General features: G+C 38.9%; 1 protein-coding gene across 3 annotated transcripts in view; it reads left to right on the forward strand.

The window, feature by feature from the left end:
• The first annotated feature begins 3,468 nt into the window (after window positions 1-3,468).
• Window positions 3,469-24,508, forward strand: part of ADGRL1 (adhesion G protein-coupled receptor L1) — a 110,119-nt gene continuing 89,079 nt past the window's right edge. For all 3 annotated transcript variants that reach the window (XM_070937407.1, XM_070937408.1, XM_070937409.1), the window contains exon 1: window positions 3,469-3,519. The gene's annotated coding sequence lies outside the window, so the exon portion shown is untranslated. The remainder of the gene's footprint in view (window positions 3,520-24,508) is intronic.

Consider the following 24,508-nt stretch of genomic DNA (forward strand, 5'->3'; position numbering starts at 1 on the left):
CCCCCCTCTTTTTTATGCATGTCGCATGCATAATGTACATGTGGAGAGGGGTTGGCTTTGATTTATTAGAGTATTATTTGTTCAGTGTGTGAAACATGAAATCCTTTTTCGTAGAATTTATGTTACTAGGTTTTTACACTGCACTGGTTTGTACCAGTAAAGATAAATGGTATTGGGATAAAAATAATTAAAATCTTGGGGTGGATATTTCTGTGTATTTAGGACTGATACATGCATATATCCTGTTCCTTTCCTTTTACCTGTATTTTAATATTGAGCACTTGATGGCCAAAATATTGTGGAAAATGGAAATTAAATTGGGTCTATGGCATTAAGCCGCGATTCAGATTTGAAAAAAACTGTTCTGGTTATACCTTAGCTATAAACTCAGCTGGGTAGTTATTTGAGATTTTTAGCTGTAATCAACCATATTGCCATTAACTGAGAGTAACAGTATCCCTCTCAGATATTTGTAGTGAGAATGATATTTAAAAAGTCTTAAAAGTGCTGTACATAATTGTTTACAGATAAATAAAAGAGATTACTAATAAAGTAATTTTCCTCATCCAAGGTGTTGAATGTAGTGTATTTGGCCCTTTTCCAACATGTTAGTAAAGGTGTTACAAAAAGGGAGAATTTGCTTTAGCTACAATTGGTTTCTCATTATGTTTCTGTTTTTAGCTTCACAGCATGGTGTATATGCCACTGAATATGCCATTTTAAAGTTGCCAAGCCAGGATTTTCAACTACAAATCCTGCAGATTGTGGGGTAGTTCCCTCATGCTATTTGTTATGATCCAGACTCCTCTTTGTTTACAACTATCATGCCTAAAAAACATCCAATTTATTTTGCTATAAATTTATTCCTTTGACTTCAGACATCTTCAGAGTACTTGGGGGAAAAACTCTAAAGCCCAAGGTGAAAGTGGATGATTTCTGAATGGAAAATGCAATATAGCAGAAGGTAGCGCCAAACCTTTCCTCTGTCTGCTGTTTTCCCCAAAGCTCCTTATCAGGTGCTTCCCCCCTACCCCCCATGGCAGCTCAGATTCTGAGCCATGGAGCCTTGCTGGGGGCAAAAGAGCTGAGGATAGAAAAGCAGAAACTGCAGGAAAAGGTTTGGTGTTGGCCTCCTCCCAAACCCCTACTTTTTCTACTCAAAATCATTGCCTCTTCCTCCTGCATTTCACATCATTTGAAGTGGAGAAATGAGTTCAGGGTCTGCATTCAGAGACACAAGAGGGAGGCCTGAGTGCTGGTGGCCACTGGATTCCCTCCCTCTGATGACATCAGGTAATCAAGGCTTTAGGAAGTCACATCATAAAGAGGCAAGGGATGGCATTTGCGGGAAGGTCTCTGTGGCCCGAACGGTGCTACCTTAGCTTTTAGGTCAGGGAGACTTTAAATACCTTGTGGTTCGGTTCTCCAAGCCTGGGGAGATCAATACCATGGTATTAATCAAGGTTTCTGCAGACATTTGTTTCTTATCTTGGCTAGGCTTTGTCCAGGCTACTGTTCAGAAAGGGGTGGGGGGTGGGGAGGTTGCCTTACAATGTTTAAAGTCTATAAGATTCAAGAAGATCAGTTGGTGTTGGGCGTTTCCTAGAAAGTATCACTTAGTTGTTGGGGGCAGAGGTGATATTCAGCAGGTTCTGAGCAGTTCTGGAGAACCGGTAGTGGAAATTTTGAGTAGTTCAGAGAACCAGTAAATACCACCTCTGACTGGCCCCACCCCCATCTATTCTCTGCCTCCCCAGCTGATCAGGAGGAAATGGGGATTTTGCAATAATCTTCCCCTGGAGTGGGGTGGGAATGGAGATTTTACAGTATCCTTCCCCTGCCACGCCCACCAAGCCACGCCACGCCACACCCACCAAGCCACACCCACAGAACCAGTAGTAAAAATTTTTGAATCCCACCACTGGTTGGGAGTGATATTGTCTTCATTTTGACTGATCTTCTGTTTGTTTTGGATCTGATTTGGATTAGGCACCTGACTGAGTGGTAGATTGTACCTATTAAAGGAATCTTTCTGCATTTTAAAGCTTAGCAGTCCAGATCAACCCTATCCTCCCACCCTGATTTAAGCTTTTCTCTGACCCCTTAATTTTAAGCCAGAGCCTTCTTTGGGATAAAAGTTTCTTTACATCAGAGACTATTCCATTTAGCTCTTATGATTGCTGCCTTGAGTGGTCCAGGCCAGCCACAAATACATAGTATAGCAGGCTGCTGATTGTTTGGCTTTGCATAGCTGCTGTCCCCAAGTTTCCAAAAGTGTATTAGTACTGAAGCGGTGCCTGAAGGAATGGTCTACAGGTAGTCCTCGAATTATAACAGTTCATTTAGTGACCGTTCGACATTACAACATCACTGAAAAAAGTGACTTATGACCATTTTTCACACTTATGACTATTGCAGCATCCTCATGTTCACATGACCAAGATTTGGATGCTCGGCAACTGGTTCATATTTATGGCGGTTGCCATAAATTTAATTTAACAACTGCAGATTCACTTAACAGCTGTGGCAAGAAAAGTCGTGAAATGGAGCAAAACTCACTTAACAAATGTCTCATTTAGCAACAAAAAATGTGGGCTCAATTACAGTCGTAAGTCAAGGACTATCTGTATTTGTGCAAAAGCTGGAGCAGGCCAGCAAAGACATGCAAACTTGTTGGCTTCTTTCTATACTCTGAAAAGTAGTAAGCTTCAGCTTTCAATTCCATAGAAGGAAACAGAGGATTTCATATGACTTCATGCTTCTACCTATTGCTGCTTACTCAGACTCCACTTACTCAGCAGAGCTTTTGTGCATATTTGCTGTTGGCTTTTCATCAGAATAAAGCTACAGGCATGAGGGTTGATTCCCATTGATCTAAAATGGCCTTGCTCTTGAGTAAACACACATTACATTGCAGTGTCACTAAGTTTTTTTTTTGTTCCTCCAAAGTTTCAAGAGCTGTTTGCACATGACGCAGTGAGAACGACAAGTTTCCTAGACTATGCATTTAGCATGGAGGTCAGCAGTGTGCTGTATTTTTTTGAAAGGTGAGCCTGTGTGATACATAAAGTTATCATATGTTTAACATTTGAAAGGAACATTGAAAATCTTTAGATGTACCTCAGATACACAATAGGTGTAGCAGCCCTTCCTTGTACAAAGGGAGCATAGGTTGATACGTTTCTCTTTGTACAGCCATTCTGTGGATTTGGAAGCTGTGTTTCACGTTCAACAGTTTATGATGTAGAAATAGGGGTGTGGCCAATGGCCACTGAACACAAAACTGAGGACAAAGTAGAAACATGCCAAGCTCTGAAAGCCAGGCATGTAGACAAAGGTCAGATAGGCAAAGTTGGGGACTGGTTATCCTATTGGTTAGAAAAAGGGAGGAGCAGGTAGATAGCTCTGCTATAACTAAGACTCATTTCAGGGCAGCCCTACAACAATTGTATTATATGGATGGATGGATGGATGGATTAGCGGCGCCTGACCAAAAAAAAAGAAAAAAATCTACCATAAGTAGGTTTTTAATGCTACTTGCTTTATATTTAGTTGGTTGGTTGATTAGATGGTTGATTAATTGCTGCTCTATTTCAGGAGTGACTGTGTTCACTCCTTTCGTAAATACAAGCCTAGGCTGTCCACTTGCTGAAGCTTTAGGCTTTTGCAGATAGATGTCAGGGGTTTAATGTTTAATATTCATTATTATCAGTAAAAAAAATCTATTGTTTGACTAGATACTTCCTGCATATTGTACTTAGAGTCACTTAGAGATTTTTTTTTCCATAAGCAAAAAAATGTTATGGAAGTTGTCCTTGGTGATAGTTTTTTCCCAGCATGTGACCCATTGATTTCTTGTATAAATTTATGTTTATTTGTTTGTTAGGATTTTCTGTTATGCTTTTCTTATTCTACTCTGCATCTTTTTGCTCTCAGTCATGAAAGCTGATTTGTGAGATGACTAAGGAAGATGCTAGTTTATATACAGTCTTTTTGAATATAGGAATATGGATGGTTACCTTATTTCAGATTGAACTTGTCTTCTATTCAGCCTAGTAATGTAATCTCTGTTCTGATTCATGGTAGCTATTTTCCCAGCATCTGCCATCTGATCCTGCCAGTATTGTATTTAGGACCTTCTCCATACAAAATATATGCCATATTGTGGTCTTAAGTTTGATTTTATGATCCATAATTTTATCCCATGGTGAGATAACATTGATGGCTACACATATCCTCTTTTTCTTTCCATCTTTCGAACCCTTTGCTCATAGGTTTTCCTTCCCTGTCTTATTGGCATCTGAATTGAGATCTTGCCACAGAATCATTCCCCTTCCCGCTCCCAGTCTTTCCAGTAAACAAAGTTTCAGACAGAGTTTCAAAATTAGCTGTGAGTCTATACTCCCTTAGGAATCAAAGCCAGGGAGGATACTGTCTCCTCCTCCAAATTCTCATATTTTCAGGAATGGTCTACTGTGCTGGGAATCTAGCAATGACCTATACCTTAGCCTTGGTGAACAGAGTCCAGCCTGGCAGTAAGAAAGCAGCCACTCAACTCTCCAACAGTGCATGATTTGCCATTCTAGTTTTAAGGAGCTATTAGGTTTCCATGGATTTGAGATTCTAGTACCTTCTCAGAAATGAATGCCTTTTTTTTTTTGCAAGAACCAATTTGAGATAACACCATGTCACCCACAACAATTGTGTCATTAAACTGACAAGGAAATTAGTGTCTGCCATGTCATAGCTTCATATCAGATCATTTGCAAGAAACACTGCTTCTGATGAAGATTCCAGGGCATTAAAAAAAAAAAGCTTTCATGACCAAAATAGACAGACAGTGGAACAGCTATTAACCTAGCATGCTCAGGGAAACAAACCTGGATAAACTAGCTCTCTATTTCTCTCTTTTATCACTAAACTTTAGTCTTCACTTGCAATTCCCATTCCCCTTCCTGCTGTTACTACAAAGTCAAGTGTATGAGCAATCTAGTGAATTAGGGAAGAAATAATATTTGGACAGAAAAAGGGGAAACATGATGAAGATGGGTTAAGATAGAGAAGTCACTTTTGCTCCTCTGCCATATGGAAAAGCTAGATTTGGAGATACGTATGTTTCTGTTAAAAAGTAATTCGGTATGATGGGAATTACATAATTATATGAATTTCTTTCTCCAAATATTAGGACAGCCCAAAAGAAGTGTGTAATTAACTTATAAAATGCATTACATGAGTTACCATTATCATCATCATATCAGGAAAAGATTATGCTAGCTTTACCAATCCAAATACCCTCTGAATGTGCTGAGCTCCAAAATTTTTAATTTGCTGGTCCTTTTGGCTAAGGAATGTAGTTCAACATGGTTGTAAAAATCTCAGAAGGCTAAAAGAGAGGGTTAAATAAGACAAATGCATGGAGGACTTAACAAAAAGGATCTGTTTAAATGGAATATATATATTCATAGTTTTGGGTATCACATGAACAACATTCTGGCCTAGATGAGCACTTTAAACTAGCATGACAACCAGTGGTGGGTTGCCCCCAGTTTGGAGGTAGTAAAACCGGCGGGAGGCTCCGCCCACTGCCCCGGATGTTATCATCGACGATCTGCGCATGCGCAGAAGCAAGGCACACATGTGATCCCATTGCAAACCGGTAGTAAAGGTAAGTAGAACCCACCTCTGATGACAACCCATCTTGTTACCATGATAAGAATGGGAGAAAGAAGTTAAAGGGGTTTTAAGCTCTTTCTCTCACTGTCCTCCCACAAAACCATATGTATATATAGAATTGACATTTGGACAAAGGCTTATTGAAGGACATCCATTTCTCTATATCCCTTTTTTTTTCTGCCCATCCATTTCTGAGCTCCCCTTATTTCTTTTGAGAGAAAAAGATTGGATTGGATCTCCCACCCAGCCATATGCTTCTAAACGTCTACCTGCAGAGTTATTGCCATTTTAGCTTTCATACTTACAGTCCTAAATCCTGACTTGCTAGAGCCATTTTAAGCTTAAGGTTAATTGATTTGAGACCATCTCTCTCTTTTGTCCTTTTATTTACTACCTAAAATCTCATTAAAATAAACACAATGGAAAGGAGAAGGAAAAACTCAAGGGGCAAGGTAACAAAACTCAGTATTATAACGCTGTGGATTAAAAGAACACAGAAAACAATTTCCTAATTTTTCTGTAGCAGAGGAAAGGTGCAAAGGTTTTGCCTAGGAGATGAGCCATCCCAGTGCGAGATACTGATGCTATGGTTCTATTGCCAGCATTTGCAAAACGTCTAGGACAATAGCAACCTCAAATTTGCCCGCAAAGTATAATTATTTCCTGGTTTCTTTTCTAGAGCTCCCAATATGAATTTCCCAAAATAGGCATTTTATTCTCCTTTATTTTAAACCTTTCCTATTCTGTTTACACATAGACACACTACCAGAATTAACAATGGATCCAACATAAAATAATTCTCAAATTCTAAGAAATTAGCAAAGAGATGATAGAGAGGAAGAATCCTAGCTATATTCAGGCAAACTCTGCCCACAGCCTGGAGTTCAATCCCAATGGGGCTCAAGGTTGACTCAGCTTTCTATCCTTCCAAAATTGATAAAATGAGGAACCATCTTGTTGGGGGCAATATGCTGACATTGTAAACCACCCAGATTGTGCTGTAAAGTACTATAGGGCGGTATATAAGTCTTAAGTGCTATTGCTATTGCTATCAGGCTCAAACTAAAAACAAAACAAAAAAAACTTGGCTCAATTATTCATAAGGGATTGGATGAGGGGAAGCGATAGGACAAGACCAGCTAGAGAGAGAAGGTATTTCTGGAGGCTGGAAACAAGTATTGAAAAAACATCTCTTCTTCCTTTACAAAGAGGCTAAAAGAAAGCCCCCTGATCTTGGGAGAAACTGGTAGCCATTTCACACCCATGTTCTGAACAATTCAATGTCCTAGGTACATAATGCAAGCTCTTGGTTGAGATCCTTTTCAAAATGAAATTCTGACATCAGCCTAAGGAGGTGACGCAGGACATGGATAACGTCCCAGTCTGATAATCACCCTACGTAGAGTGCATTGCAGTTGTCAAACCATGAGGTAACCAAGGCATGAAAAACTGTCTATACCTGTTTATTAGGGCATAACTGGCACCTCAGATTAAGCTGTGCAAATGCCTTCCTCACCACAGCTGCCACAAGCAGGATCTGTGAGTCTAGGAAGACTCCCAAATTACCCCGCTATCCTTGAATGGGGAAGTACCAATGCTTCCAAGATTAAAGCTGGAATATCCCTAGATATGGTTGACCCAAATACTTTTAACCACTTGATAGTCAGAAATGGTTCCTCCCCACCCAAACATGTGCAGCCTCCAGGCACGGGGACAAAATTTCAACAGCCTCACTTGGCTGGCCTGGAGTGAAAAGATATATATCATTGGCACACTGCTGATACCAAACTCCAAACTGGAGGATAGCCTAACCCAGCAGTTTCATGTATATGTTGAAAAGAAGGGAAAAGAGAATAGAGTCTTGTGGCATCTCATAAAGGAGGGGCTTGAGGAATGATCAGTCCCTCTCTACAATTAACACAGCCTGAAGCTGCCTCTGGAAACAGGAAGAAAACTATTGTAAAATCCCCAAACCACAAAACTGGTATCACAAAACATGGTATCAAGGATACCATGATCAACACTATCAAAAGTCACCATGAGGACAAGCAGCGTAAGGATGGATGCATCATTGCCATTCTGGCTCTGCCACAGATCATCTACAGACACAACTAAAAGTATTTCAGTCTAGGAAAAATATCTGTCAGAAACTGCAGGAGGGGAAGGTCATGACACTTGGAGCAGATAGGAAGAATTTATCTGCCAATCAAAAATCTGCTGTCAAACAGTATACTAATTTAGAACTGTCGTAAGTTTATGTGCTGAAAAGTGTACTATTGATCATGCCTTTAGTACATGCCAAAAATCCATAACTGGGGGAGGGCGGGGGGGAGACTCACTGTATTTTTTTTAGTGCAGGTTGTTGAACAAATCTGTGATTTTGTATAAACACTGTATACTGTAGATTCCCTAACAAAATCTTATCTCTTGATCATCTGCATTGGGAATTGTCTAAAGCAAAAGCAGCCAGTGTGACAGTTATGAACATTAGCGAATAGGTGGACATTTCCTTTGGACTCAACAGATTTCCCAGGTCACTGGGAAATCTGTAATTTTAAATTCTGTGATTTTAAAAACCCAGCATGGTACCGTGTTTTCCCAAAAATAAGACCCTGTCTTATATTTTTTTGAAACCTGACATAAGTGCTTGGCCTTATTGCCATACACTCAAAAGCCTGATTGGGCTTATTATCAGGGGATGTCTTATTTTGGGGGAAACAGGGTACAAATTCTAGTGTCATTTTTTTTTTTTAATGTTTACAGGATTGCATAGGTCCCACAGATACTTCTTGTAAATAAATATGGCTGGTTGCTAGAACCCATGTGTGTGCTTTGTGTGAAAATGGGCTGTTTATCAATACATACATAGGAAAAACAGCATCTAGCTGAATTTGATTATTTGGATAAGCTAAGCAAGGTTAGCCTTAGTTGTATTTGAAGGTAGTAAAGAATATTTTAAGGGCTGGGATTTTTCTCTCACTGGTAAATTGACATTTGTGTGAAAGCACCCACACTATGTTGTCAACTATTATGTAGACCATTTCCCCACACCTTTCCCTCAAAATTCTAAATGTGTCTCTCAGGTATGAACTCCCAGTAGGGATAACTATGTTTAGCCTTTGGTTGGTATTAGATATTCAGACTTAGTCACTCAATGAAATAGTTGTCTTATGAAATGTTCTTCATTATCACAGCCAACTAATACTGTAATTTATAAGTAGCAGCAAAGAAGCCAATATTTTTAGTTGGTTTTACATGGCCGATAAAGGTTTTCCTATTACCACTTTGTGATCCTTCATCTTGCAAAAGTTCCAGCATGCAGTGTTGCTAACACTAAAATTGTTTATATTTTAATGCTAGCAATGTGGTAAATACATAGATTTATGAGTTGGCAAACCTTCTTGGAACCTAGCTGTAAATTTCAGGATTTACATTTTTTTACTCATTTATATTTTTATTGCATTTAGTCCTACCCATTGTAATTCTTTTATTTGTTCTGGAACTTTTAGAAATTTTGATAGGCATACTAACACTGTTTATGCCAAGTTTGTGTTTAAGATTTGGTTTACATTGTGTAAGAGAGCTATTATTAAATCAGATACAGATTAGACCAAACTTCCCAATTATGTCCTAGTTTTTTATTTTTCCATGTTCCTCATTTTATTGTAGCAGACAAAAGCTGTTTCATGTGTAGTTTATAAGTTTACCTCATTCTACAGATGTCCAAGCCATTCATTAATTAGTACAGATGCTCTTGGTTTAGTGTTCTAATCATTAGCATCCCTTTTCAATGTGTTTCTGGTTCTCTGCATAGAATATAATATATTGTCTTATTGTAACAATAGAGACTGTTGAAAACAAAGGTGGAGGGAGGTTTGCAAATGGCTTCAGACATCTTTATTGAAAAAAATATGGACGCCTTTGAAGATTAACCTAAAAATCAATCTTTGCTTAGGAAGGATTTCTTCCTTTCTGAAATTTACCCCTTGGTGAAATGGTGGTGCTCATTTTTTTTCTTTCTCTGCCCAATTATCCCTTCTGCCCTCCATCCAGTTTTGTTTCCCACTTTCCCTTCCCTACCCATTGAATCTATTGGATAACATTACCCTTGACTACCAAATTGTCCCCTGTATGGTGCAGAATAGAGAAAATATCCCAAGAGGAGAATATATGTTGTTAAAGGTTGAATGTGGAGACCTTGATGCTCTCTGAGCTGGGTCATTGGCTTGCAAATGTTTTGTTACCCAACTATGTAACATCATCAGTAATAATGAGTGTGGGATTTGTTTCTGTTTATATGATATACAGCACCTTGCCCTGCCAATTTTGGTGGAGGTATGGTTTTCTCCTTGGTAGTTTCTTGATTAGGGTAATGCTTTCTGCTTGATTGCTTAATGTTAATAGAAGAGGAGAGATTTGTCTGGGGCTAATTGACGAGAGATCATCATCTGGTGGCCTATTTTCCACCTCTGTGTTGCTTCTGCAATGTACATCAAAGAGTTAAAGCTGGAGCAACCAAAGTCTACTTTTGGCATTCTTCATGCTTTCCCTGTGGCTCTGGAAAGTTCTGTATATTTGATAGATGTATACTATAAATTCTTGCTTATTCATCTCTTTTTCTCTTTGTCTCTCTCTTCCCCCCCCCTTTGTTTTGCCTGCCTTTTGTCTTGTTTGTGTCATTTAACTGTTTTGATGTTTGCTGATGTTTAATAAATATCAAGCTGTATGTAGGACCTCTCTGAAGTTCTTGAGATGCTATGCCCAGAATAAACACAAATCAAGACAGCTTGCATAAAAAAGGATAGATTACTGAAATATGAAATAATTCTGAGGTTGAACTTGATCAATCTAATTTGATTTACAGTAGTGCTCCAGAAAGGAGATCTGGGACAAAATAAGACATATTTATGCTCAGGAATGGGCAACTGTAAAGTTAAATAAACTCATAAATCTAAAATTATCAGAGAATGGAAATGCAATGGAATATGTGACTGAGTATCTCTCTGTTCAGAAGACAATAAAAATAGTATGACGTTTTCTGACAATTTAATCAAGGAATTGATATTTATCTCATTACCAGAAAAGTATAGACACATGGAAAAGTTAATCAACCTTTCTAATAAAATTTTATTTGAGAATAGAAAATGAGAAGGTGGAGACATACTAGCATGATTAGAAAAATGCAACTGAAGGGAATTCTGTGAACCAGAAAAAAAGGGAGAAACATCGTCCATCATTACTGTAAAAGAAAGGGACATATTAAAAGAGAATGCAGACTTACAAAACTAAGACTCATACAAGAGATAATGAGATCAAATGTCATAAAAGAAGAGTCAAGCCTGCCTAGGAATAGCAAAAACAATGAGATGCAAAGAAACAGCAAATAAATTCTTACTTGACGTTGGATTTGATTCTGAATTTGAAAAAAAACTGTTTTCTTCTAGATAGTGCATCAAGTTAATATATCCACAACAAAGATTTGCTTCTAAATCTTGATGAACCTTACCAAGGAAACGTTAAATTAAGAAATTGAATTTTGATAGATATGGAAAGGGTAGTATTAAACTGAAATGCCTAACAGATCATCATGAAAGGAGAAGTATTTCAAGAAGTACAGTATATTACATACATGAATTGTATGCAGATTGCTTATGTTTTTATGTAATGGGACTGTAAAATTGTGCTTAAAAATAAAGTCGCATTGTTACAAAGATGCATGAAGTTGTGCTGATGGAAAAGCACCGTGAAGCTAATTTGCTGGAGTTATGCAATCCGAGGCAAACAAAATAGCAGGATGCATACATAATAATAATCCTGCAAAATGGCTTAGAAGATTTAGTCCCAGAGATGAGTCTGTTATGAAAAAAAATAAGGGATAAGGATTTAGCAATTGGACTGAATGTTTGTCCTTGCAAGAAACAAAAGGAATCAAGATGTGACTGTTGTTTAAAAGCAAATGGAAAAAGGAACAGGTTTCCCAAGGTTGAATTCAAATAAGCCCGTCAGCTATTGGAACTTGTATTTTCAGTCTTATGGGATCCCACGCCAATAAAAATAAAATATAGATTAACAAAATCTATATGAATAGTATTAGATTTAGTCTTAGGGAGTTGAGCACTATTATTTTTAAGTGTTTGAAATTAAATCTAGCTTCAAGAAACAATATCAACAAAAGACAAGCAATAATGTATGTAGATGTATATATGTATATAACTGCACCAATGAACCGAAAATGTACCGATTGTATCACTATATGTTATAATAAAATCAAATTTAAAAAAAAAATAAAATAAAAAAAAAATATGGGGAAAAGCAACTTTGTAATGCTCATAGTCTGCAACCCAAAGTATAGTTGCACCCATCTCTTAGCCAATAAGAGTAAAATATTAGAAAAATTCAAATTGTCCTGTCTTTATATAGAAAACAAGTTTAACAGAAAAATCAAGTTATTAAGGTCTGATAATGGGGGAGAATATTGTATCTTGGAATTTGAGGACAACTTGAAGAATGAAGGCACAGAACATGAAGAACAACAGTATAACAGAGTTGGATGAGATCTTGGGAGGTCTTCTAGTCCAACCCCATGCCCAAGCAGGAGAGTCTATATCATTCCAGATAAATGGCTGTTCAATCACTTCTTAAAAACCTCCAATGATGGAGCACCCACAACTTCTGAATATTAAGCAATAACCCTGAGCAAAATGGGAAAAGGCTTTTAAGCACAATAAGGTGTTTTTTGATTGGTGCAAATTTTACTGAAGGATTTTTGGTGGAAAAGCACAACATAGCTACTTATCTCCAAACATTTTGTCAACAAAAAATGGGGGTAAAATCCGATGTGATTATGGAATGGGAGCAACCCAATCTGTCATACTCTACATAAAGTTATTTAAAGGCAAAGCTCAAGAATGAGCAACTGTAAAGTTAATATCACTAAAAGGAAAAAGGGAGTAAATTCAATTGCATTTGGAATAACTATGGACTATCAAGTGGAACAAAAAGATTGGGAGAGGGAGAAGGAGACAATGGATGAGTTGCGATATTTAAATGCTAGCGCATACCAGTAGCACCTGGTATTGCCAGTTAATTGTTTTGTAGTTTGCTGAAGTTTGATAAATAAACAAACATTAAATTATGGTGGGAGTTTTTTGTTTTTGCTAGCTGCCCTGAGCAGTGCGTGTACTTTCTGCAATTTGGATATAGGGGTTTGCTGGGCGTATATTAGATGCCAAATAATTCACAGCCACAGCCATTTTTCAACAGAAAATACCATTTTCTATTCTGTTTCCCACTTTCTTTTTCCAGATTCTTTTGAAGGAGAAAGCAAAATATTTATGTGTGAGGGAATGGTTGGATATATCTGGATGACGGTCAATTAGCTTGGTGAATATGGCCATTTTAGCCAGTAATTATTTGTATTTTTCAAATTAAGTTAGATTTATGTGTTAATTTTTTCTTGCCCATGCCCTTTTTTTGGGGAGGGGGGAGGTATGTATATTTGCACCTGTAAATATCTCAGACTTTTCCTGGGAACCCTGAGCTAAAAAGCTGGGAAATGGACAATTATATAGAATATTTTATTTCCAAGAATATCTCTGGGCTCCATATGGGTTTTGTGGACATTTTTAGAAAATGAAAATCATGCATGACTGCTTTTCTTCAAAATACATTCAATTGCCCAGCAATGATAGATTGAAAAGTACTACAGGATTCCTAATAGGGATAGAGAAATAGTGGGGAACAGGTTTTACCAATTTACTTTCCATTAAATCAGTATTTTCTGACTACATTCATCCTGGAAGCCATTTTGTGAGAGTGCCCACTTTTCACTTTCAAAATTCAAAAGGTGGAGCTGCTACAGTACACGTAAAGCTCCCTATTCCTATGTACAATGCAACTGATATGACATTTTCAGGAAAATGTTTCCAGCAATTCTGAATGAAAAAAAATATGGTTGGGGGCAGGGGGATAGTATGTGTTTAACTCTGTCTTTGTGCCTTTGCTAGTTCATCTTTCTGCAAATTTGCTAGCATGTCATTATTAGCTCTTGCTCAATGCAATTATCATTTATTTTTATTATGGTTAAATTTAGTATTTCTTGTACTGTTCTGTTTCTCAGCTACTATTTTCTTCAGGAGAAAGGGCTATGACTTTATAGCTATGACTTTTTAGTGTAATCTTGAGGTTACACTAATATTTTTGAAAGATAGAAGGGTGGTTGGGCACTGGATAATAATAGAAAACAGCCTAGATGTGGATGGAATTTGTGGGAGGGTATTTTTTGTTCTTAAATTATGTTAAGACTACTTTAGGCTTTACGCCCTGTTTTCAATGTACTGTTTTTTTCTTTATCCAAATGATGGGAAGCCTTTTTTTTTGCACTTGGGTGGAAGGTGTCCATGGACAACAACAGAAGGATTTTTTGTCTTAGATGGATTATCTCAATTTTGGAAGACCTTTTAAATATTTCTCTTTATTGGGAGTTTAGTCTCCAAATGTATTATTCCTAAGAAAATTGGAGAAATTGTGAGTGACTGACATGGCAAATTCCAAAACTGTAACTGGCCATAAAAACTGCTTTCCTGAGTGAACAGCAAAGCAACACTGGTAGATTTCTCTTCCACATTGTTCTGGTGATGCATTTTTCACTCAGAAACTGTTGAGAAACATTCTTCTCCCATTTTATCTAGGCTGGCCTTGAAATCGCTTAGATTGCCTCTACCAATGTAGCGCTGTGTCTGTCACTAAGCATTTTTCTTCAAGGAATGGGTTTTGCAGCAGCTGCCAAGAATAAGAGGATAAGACAAACTCCAGCGTTGCCCTTGGGTAAAGGAAAGGCCTGTCTGGCTCCAAAGAGAAGCATCCTAAGCCCAGGATGACTAAATCAGAACATCGCCCAGCCCAGAAAGTGCCTTCTCTCAAAGGGAACCTTTGTGAATACATTCTTCAGGGATCTTGGGTATCAGCAAAGGCCAGAAAAGAAAGGAACACATCATGTATGTATAGGGAGAGGACCTTGTTTGATGGCCATCTTGTTAATTTCTCTAAGGAGCCTACTTTAATAAAAAAAATAGGTGTCCTGATGTCCTGATAAATCAACAGCGTCTAGATGGAGAAAAAAAAGGTATTTCCTCGGGCAGAATTCTTCATGCTGACAAATCCTGTACACAGTGATAAATCAACCTGTTCCTCAAAAATCTTCTACCCCAAACAAAAATGCATGTGCAAACCAATTAAGGTCATGTCCCTTCCTCCCCCATCCCCAGGCAAAAAAAAAATACAAGGAAAAATATGCCTACTTGTTTACACCATTGTGTGTGAATCACACATTTGTCTATTTTTTTCTGATTATGTATTTTTGAAAGTCATTTCCAGATAACCATAATTATAGTGACATAGACACTTACTTGGTTTGAAATGACAATGTAATACTCTCTGCTCCCTCCCCCATATTAGGATTATATCTGTATAGGGGGAAAAATAATGCGTGCAGTGGTCCATAGCCTTTGAAGAACTAAATCAATTTTCTATTCTTCATTCCATGGTCTGAAAAGGAAGCATTTTTTTCAACTCCTTTGTGTATAAACTCATATCTATAGTAGAAGGATTATAACTGGAGTATCCTGTGGCCCAGCTCAGGCAATACAATACACTGTACTGTGTAGATCTCAGAAATGATAGCAGTCCTTCTGCTTCCTAAGTTATTTTGGTGACATCACTGACAAGTCTGCGTCTATACACATGGCATAATTGACTGCAGAGGGGAGGCCTTTACCTATTTGTAGAAGTTGCCACATGAGCAGGAGCTATACTAATACAATTTCCTCTCCCTCACATAGGAACTTTTGTGTGAATGCAATGGGTTCTCACTGTAGATGATTGCAGTGTAACATCTGGATACGATTTCTAAGGTCATAACCTGCCTTAGAATGGGGAGGGTTGCTCATCATTTGTTGTGTGTTAAATTTTACATGGTAATATATCATCTCAAGGTTTGTGTTTATGTTTCTGGCAAGCTTCCCCCAGATCTCAGCCCAGAGAATCCATTTACAAGCTTACTTTGAGAAGAATAGTCAAGAAAAATTCTATCAGGCAACAGAACAGAACATGTATGATAGCATGCATGCTTTCTAAAAGGCTCAAGATATTTTCATATTTCTAATTTAAAAGGATTAGCATACTGGTATAAGTGATGTGCAAAATGTATAAGTGATGTGCAAAATGACTCAGATACAAGCATTGTCAACTTGAAAATAGAGTCTGGGTGTCCTTCAAGATCAAAACAATGTATCATACATATGTGTGTTAATACTGTCATTTTCTCTTGCTCCAATACCATGTTTATTTTGCAGAAAATTGGACCCCTAAATACTGCATCTAAAGGGAACATATTACTCCTGAATGCCTTCAGTCTTCAGATATCCTGGGTATTTTGAATGGTCTTAAAAACCTCAATGTTGAATGTGTTTCTAGCTTGATCTATTCTTACAAATTAAGCCTAACAATAACAAAAGAAAAAAGGCACCTTTGTTTGGTCACAGAGTTTAAAGAACAAAAGTTTTAATTATTTGAAGGTAACTCTTTCAGATCTGGTTCTGAGAATGAGACCTGGAGTGGATTTGATATAATTTTCTGCAGAATGGATTTTAAATCCTGCCACTGAAGACGGTGGGTGCAATATAATGTGGGTAGTGCCTTCTCTTGTGCAGAATTGCTGCTTACAGGGCAGTCAACAAAACAAACCCTATTAAAACAAGAAAATCGATAATCAAAGGAAACACAAATAAAACAACAGGACGCTGGATGTATAAAGTGGCAAAAACAGATAAAACCAAATTCACTTAGTACTTAAAAAAAACCTAGAAAATTAAAAAAGTCTTTAATTGATGTCAAAAGATTTGACTCCACCTAAGTTTTCTCCAGAGGGATTAAAAGTACAGACCACACCCAAGGAAATTTCTCTAGTAGTACCACCCCTTAAAGCTCTGAAAACAGGGATGTAAAGAGAAGGGACCCCAGAGCAGGGGTGAAATCCAGCAGGTTCTGACAGGTTCTGGAGAAGCGGTAGCAGAAATTTCAGAGAACTAGTAGTGGAAATTTTGAGTAGTTCAGTGAACCGGCAAAAACCACCTCTGGCTGGCCCCAGAGTGGGATGGGAATGGAGATTTTGCAATATCCTTCCTCCAGGAGTGGGGAGGGAATGGGAATTTTGCAGTATCCTTCCTCTGCCATACCCACCAAGCCATGCCCACCAAGCCACACCACGTCCACCAAGCCACGCCCACAGAACCAGTAGTAAAAAAATTTGGATTTCACCACTGCCCCAGAGGTGATGCTAAAATCCTCACAGGTTGCTGTGGGAGAAGATAATCTTTAAAATAGTTCAGTCTGAATTCATTTAGAGCCAGGCTGATTAAACAACAGCATTTTGACTTTTTTATAGAAATGGACCATCTGTCACTGGTGCGGGACGGCTTTTGTTTTGTTTTGACTTGGGAGATGTATTTCCTTCAACTACTTCCAACTCTTTAAAAAATACTTTTGAAACAATAACTTAAACTAGCTGTTTTATTCTGAACTATAGTTCAGAATAAAGACAGTCTACATATGACATACAACAGTTCACAGTGTATGAATCCCTGTGCCCTAGCTATATTTCTTCACTAATATCAAAAGGTAAAAATGCCAACTGCACAACACTTCACCATTTAACTAAAAAGGTTCCAAAATACCAGCTTCCCAAGTGAGGGAAATCAGAATTTAGGATTGAAATAGTAAAATACTTAAAAATAGCAAGAGCTATTTTGAGCAAGAATCACTTGTATTTTATTTATCTGTGAACTTAGATGTTACTAACTCTGGGTAATTTGCCTTCTCTTCCCCTGTCTCTATATATACATATATACACAAATAGATGGGGAAGAAATGAAGGTAGTGACAGATTTTATTTTCCTGGGCTCCAAGATCACCGCACATGGGGACTGCAGCCAAGAAATTAAAAGACGCTTGCTCCTGGGGAGGAAAGCTATGGCAAATCTAGACAGCATACTAAAAAGCAGAGACATCACCCTGCCAACAAAAGTGCGTATAGTCAAGGCTATGGTTTTCCCAGTTGCAATGTATGGCTGTGAAAGTTGGACCATAAGAAAGGCTGAGCGCCAAAGAATTGAGGCCTTTGAACTATGGTGCTGGAGAAGACTCCTGCGAGTCCCTTGGACTGCAGGGTGATCAAACTGGTCAGTTCTAGAGGAGATCAACCCTGGCTGTTCTTTAGAAGGCCAAATCCTAAAGATGGAACTCAAATATTTTGGCCACCTAATAAGAAGGAAGGGCTCACTGGAGAAGAGCCTAATGCTGGGAAAAATTGAGGGCAAAAGAAGAAGGGGACGATAGAGAATGAGGTGGCTGGATGGAGTCACTGGAGCAGTAGGCGTGAGCTTAAATGGACTTCAGGGGATGATAGAGGACACTTCCTTCTAGAAGTGGTGTATTGCATTGAGAAAGAGTGCTCAGCATAACCCTCAAGATTGACTCAGCCTTCCATCCTTCCTAGATTGATAAAAGGAGGACCCAGATTGTTGGGGGCAATATGCTGACATTGTACACCGCTCAGAGAGTGCTGTAAAGCACTATGGAGCGGTATATATGGAGCGGTATCTAAGTGCTATTGCTATTCTCCAATCTTTTTATCAAAGAGGGTGATAAACTGAAGAAAAAGGAGGAAGGAAAAGGGGTCTTTACCATGTAGAAAGTGCTTTTAGGCAGCTTTGAAATATGACAGAAACTTGTAGATTTTCAAATTAAGTCTGACTACTAGAATAGATAACCTGATGTCCCCCCAGTGTTTTTGAACAAAATGCCAGGGGGTATGGGATCACCTGTCTCTGCTATGCTAGACACTGAGATGGTTTCAGCTTATCTCCAGGGCTTTTCCAGGGATAGTTGGAACAAAGAAGCAAGGAAGCTATTGTTGAGCACCCATTGAAATGTATTCAAAGCCATCAAGTCAGTGGAAGACAAAATAATAATAGTTTCAATCACTAGATTGAGAATCTGAAAAACTCTTAGATAATAAAGTCCAAAGTTTAAATATAGAAAATTCTTTTCCTCCGCTATAGTATAGGAACCCATTGTTGAATGGGGATATATTGGGGTAAGATAATAAAAGAACTGGAAAACTGCCCACTATTTTGGCACTATAGAACCGTATTTGAAATAAATCTCTAAATCAACTATGCTCCAATTCCAGTTTCCAGGGACAGCCATTCTTATAATGTTTTCGTATCTACAGGATATGTATTTGTATGTAAGAGTGTTTCTTTTTGCTCTTGAGACCTCTTCCCAGTTTTAAAACTTATAGAAGACCCCAAAAGAGCTTTTTGTTTGTATAGGCTAAATTTATCAATATTTACCGTATTAAAAATGAAAAATGTTGCATTTGTAGAATATTGATTAAATCATGCAAGAATAACAGTATTAAACCCATTAGATATTAACATAAAATATTTTTCCTGAAAAAAGTCCTTTTTTTTTTTAAGAAATAGAAATAATAATAAGAATGACATTCTTTTGACATCTTCAATATCCAGCCAATAATTTTGATTTCACAGATCTGTGCAAGGGTCTTAAGGGACCCCACTGAGGTCCTTGGATCATATTTTAAGAAAGACTGGCAAAATCTAGGGAGACACCAGCTGTCCAATTTCCACAGTGCCATTAATTCAATAGTTGCAATCTAAATTTTAGTTTAGACAGTACTTAGAACCAAACTAGATGTGATGGTTTGCCATGAACTTCTTCTTCTTAAATTAACTTAATTCAAAGCCCAGATGGACCACTTACCGCTCACCCGTTGCCTGTGCAGCCCTCGGTGGCTAGCAGCTGATTCGGTGGGCTGAGGTGTAAAGTGCTGACATGTTTTTTTCCCAGAGGGGAGTATGTGCTCCTGACAGTCTGCCAGGAAGAGTTGCTTGCAGAAGAAAGGGGATGAGAGTTTTCCTCTCTAGATGAATGTGTGTGTATAATAGTCTGAGTGTGTGAGGATGCAGATGCATTCAGAGCTCCCAACAAAGACTCCCAAAGCAAATATAGAAATATTATACCTGATGTTAAGAAAAATGGTAGCTTTGATCATTTCCTCTTTAAAGAAAACCTATTTGGCAATCAAGAAAAATTAGCCCTTTCTCTCTCTTGTGTATCTGTTCAGATTTAGAAATTATTCTTTGTTTTGAAAAAAGAAAAAAAAAAAAAGCTCCACAGATCTTTGGAACAAAGAGATGCAACTTCACGTCATGTCTAGCTTCATCTTTACAACACGAAGTCCCAGTTTGCAAATGACACATATTAATAGAGGAAGAAAATAATAACAACGCCCACTTTACTTACATCCTATTGGGCATCTTAATGAGCTATTTGTATTCAGTGAACAATTCTTGGAATAGTTTCCATAATTTCCTGGAAATATTGCGCAATGTTTTTTTTTTTTTCATGAAAAAGCGAACAGCATGTGTAGGACTACAGTAATATTAAAAAGGGAAGGAGGAAGAGAAGGCAGCAGATAGAAAATAATACAAAAAATAATAATGGGGACCCTATAGCCCCAATCCAATTCTGACTTCTGTTCTCATCTGAAGTCTGTACAAGAATATGTAGATTATTCTCATTCTTGGCAATAACAATAGCAATAGCAATAGCAATAGCAATAGCACTTAGACCCATGATGGTGAACCTATGGCACGCGTGCCCATGGTGGCACGCAGAGCCATCTTTCTGGGCACGCGAGCTGTTGCCCAACTCACCTGCAACTGCGCATGCGTGCGCGCCCCAGCTGGTTTTGGGGCCTCCAGTGTGCATGCGCGCAATTCAGAGGACCCAGCTGGTCTTCGGAACTCTCCTGCGCATGTGCGTGCATTTACGTGCATTGCGCATGTGAAAACTGCATGCATGCACAGATTGTGTGATTGCGCATGCAGCGCATGGAGCGGAGCCACGCAAAAGCCATGCAAATGCGCAGATGGTGTGATTGCACACGCAGCGCACGGGGGAGGTGTGTGCAAAAGCCATGCACATGTGCAGATGGTGTGGTGGCGCGCACAGGGGAGGAGCCGCACATTAGTGTGGATAGCTTGTATGCGGGCAAAGCACGTACCTGTTTGGTTCAGTGGGTAAAAGGTTCGCCACCACTGACTTAGACTTATATACCAGTTCATAGTGCTTTTTACAGCCCTCTCTAAGTGATATCACAAAGTCAGCATATTGCCCCTTGTCCTCATTTTACCCACCTCGGAAGGATGGAAGGCTGAGTCAACCTCGAGCCGGTGAGATTTGAACTGCCGAACTGCAGCTTGCAGTCAGCTGAAGTAGCCTGCAGTACTGCAGTCTAACCTCGGCCACCTCGGCTCTGTCAAAATGCAGATATCTTACTGGAGCTCAGCTGCACTTTGTGGTACCATTAAATAGTTTTCCAGCAAATGTAGATTTCCATTTCTATCAGCTATATAGATGCATGGATTGTTTAGCAGTGAACTCCAGTTTGCTACCAAAAGGAAATAGAAGAATCAAGGGCAACAATTTTATCAGAGTTCAACACCCTGTGTGTCATGCAGATGAAAGCTGAAGAGAGCTTATTTTCATTAGACAATGAAAGTTGAGGAGGTTGGAGATATCTAAAATTGTTCGTAAATCTAAATGGCTTTCTAGTTCATGATAGATATACTCTAGGTATGATGATGGAAAATTGTGTAAAATTCTTTAAAAGCGCCCAGATAGAGTGGTGGAAGATGGAATCTGAGGCTAAGGTAGTTAGCCCTCTCATCATCTTGCAAATACTGATCCCAAACCGTAGGCTGACAAAATCAGGCTATGATTGATGGAACTGGAATATCTGGTTATGCCGCTTTGCCACTACGCAGTTCCATAGATAGGAGGCATGTCAGGAATAGAAATAAGTCTAGAGGGACCATAAATGGACACAGTAAGCTTACTGTTCAGATATGCATGCAGTCACGACATTGAATTGTCAAAGACGACAAATCTGTGCATTTCAGTTTTGCTCTTGGCTGGCTGACAAAATGTCATAATGGATTCTTGGGTGATGCAGAATCTCTGGAGTACTGGTTTACCCAAAAGAGCCACATCAGAGGAATTTGGAAATCATAAAACGACAGAAGTCTGGCTGTTCGCTTCATAATATGTGAGCCTTGTGATGCAAATAATAATGAGAAATATTGAAGATTACAGTATGACGGCTTAAGGAAACAGAAAACGGGGTGATTAAGGTTGCACTGTAGAGTTTTCCTTTGGTTTAACGTAAACCTGGGTTGTCCAGCTATTGATTGCCCATCTAAGAATTAGGCTTTGGACTTCTGGTTATTATTTTCTGGTATTAACTCGATAACATTGAAAGAGGAGTAGGAACCTGGCTTGCACTAACCCAGAGCTTGTGAACAGCAACTCACTGAATGTTTGAATCCTATCTCCTTACGGAAGGCTAGAAGACCGGGATCCAGATTAAGATCAACGCACTGGGTGGATAAAGGGTTACACCTTGGCTGTTGCTCTAAACTGTGTGAGGATAATTTATCAGCCGGCAAAAGCATTGGCTTCTATTGATCTGTGCATGGCCCTGTGCAAATAGAGTCAGAGGGAGTGAGAATTAGTCCCAGCATGATGGTGACATTACTGTTTCTATTATAGGGCAGGCCTGCTTTGGCTTAAAGCCATGCTGTGCTAGGCGGTGAACAAATGCAGAACACAAAATAGCCTCTGCCCCAGAGTTCTCCCAGCCCAGGTTATCAGGGATAGGAAGGTTTGGGAGGAGGGTCCAAGACTGGAGAGGGCCACATTCTGGATTGGAGAGAAATAGGCCCATTCAGTAGCCTCCTTATCTGCCTGCTTGCAAGCCTGTTTTCCCAGAATCTCTTTTATGCTCAAAACTTTCAGGGATGGCTTTTAGTTATTTTTAAGCACGTATCCCTTTTCTGCCTGTCTCATTTTTCAGGATCCCCTCTGCTTGATTTCACCCGACCTCACCCAATCCGCTAGTTCTTCCTAACCCAGTTGCTGCCTACGATGACAGGGAGAATATGAGAGACAGACCAGAGGGCAGGTAGGCAGACACTCAAGTTCAGAGGCTCAACCATCAAGTGCATCAGGAGTGAAAGAGAGGTCGCATCCAGTTAGAAAAAAAGCTCTGCCTCCTGCACTCCAAGGCCAGAAGATCCCACTCACCTGTGGGCCAGCCTTCCTCCCAGTCTCTTGCTCTTCCTATGGCAGTAGGGGCTGGACTGCTATAGACTGCAGATGCTGGTCTTCGAGGGAAAAATAGGCAGAAATGTGAGAGCAGAAAGAAGGAGAAAAAGGAGAAGGAAAGAGAAAATATGATTATCATAAGAAGATCATCATTGGGTCTCATGTAGGAGATCTTTGGAGCTTGAAAAAGTTGCTGTGTCTCAAGTTGTATTTAGTTACTTAATTATTCGGAGGTGTCATATCACTAATGAGGAGAAATTCATATTGTTATTGGATCAAATTGGTTCCACATAAGTTTGTCTCTAATGCCCTTTCTCTTTAATGGTTAGTATTTTGTTCATAGGCCAGAAACTTTATTGAAGGAACAAGCGAAAACTCAAGATTTTTGCAGACTGTTCGGTACTGAGATTAAAAACATGAAGAGCTCTCTAAGGATCAAACAAGTGTCTGTACTCATCCATCAATGACAAAGCACACACAGTATCCAACATCGGTTGGTTTCTGGGATATCCTGAACTCCCAATTTAGGGAGATAGAATTGTAATCCAATGAGAGAAGATCTAGAGATTTTTTTAAAAAAATGATTAAGGGGTTTTAGGGGATTAAATAGGGGTGATTAAAAGAGCTCAGCATATTCAAAGCAAAGACAGGAAGTACATAGGAAACAGCCTGATGCATTTATGAGGCAAATGTAAATAGTAAATAAAGGTAAACAGGGATTTCCCCTTTTTGGAGCACAAAGCTGAGGAAGAAAAAGAGGGTAAGCATAATTGGAAAACATAAATGAAGGAAAACAAGGAAGAAAGTGCTGTTGAGCTACAAATATTGTTCTTCTTTCTCCTGCTAAGGGTGAGGAAAGAACTTTTGCTATCATTACAGGTAGCCTCAACTTACAACCATTTGTTTAGCAACAGTTTGAAAATACGACACTGAAAAGTGATTTATGACAGGTCCTTGAATTTCCAATGATTGCAGCGCCCCCACAGTCACACGATCACATTTTATGGGCTTGGCAACTAGCATGTATTTATGATAGTTGCAGTGTCCCTGGGTCACCTTCATTGGCATTTGTGACCTTCCCTGCCAACTTCTAACAAGCAGAGTCCATGGGGAAAGCCAGATTCACTTAACAACCATGATGATTTGCTTAATGACCATGACAAAAAGGTCATAAAATTGAACACAGTCATGTGATGACTCACTTAGCAGCTGCATCACTTAGCGACAGAAGTTTTGGTCCCAATTGTGGCCCTAAGTCAAGAACTATCTGTACCCATTTTCATAATTTCTGTGTTTTGGGGAGTCGAAGCCCATGTATGTTGAAGCTGCCAAGGTTGACAAACAGTGGATTAATCAAGCTGGCCTGGGGAATTCTGGAAGCTGAAGTCCATCTATCTGAAAGCTATCAAAGTTGAGAAACGCTTAATTTGTTTAAATATGAAACAATGTACATTCTCGGTAGCCTTCACTAAGGATGCTCTGGTGAATGTTCTGCCCACTTCTGCCAAAAGGATCCTTTTTATCCTTTCTGACACTTGTAAATGATCTGATAAAGAAGGCTCAAGCAGCACTTCAGTTGCTTTTA

The sequence above is a fragment of the Pituophis catenifer genome, unplaced genomic scaffold (genome assembly GCF_029215685.1).
Source record: "Pituophis catenifer annectens isolate HBS135680 unplaced genomic scaffold, rPitCat1.0.hap2 SCAF_2, whole genome shotgun sequence".
In the NCBI taxonomy this organism is placed as follows: Eukaryota; Metazoa; Chordata; class Lepidosauria; order Squamata; family Colubridae; genus Pituophis; species Pituophis catenifer.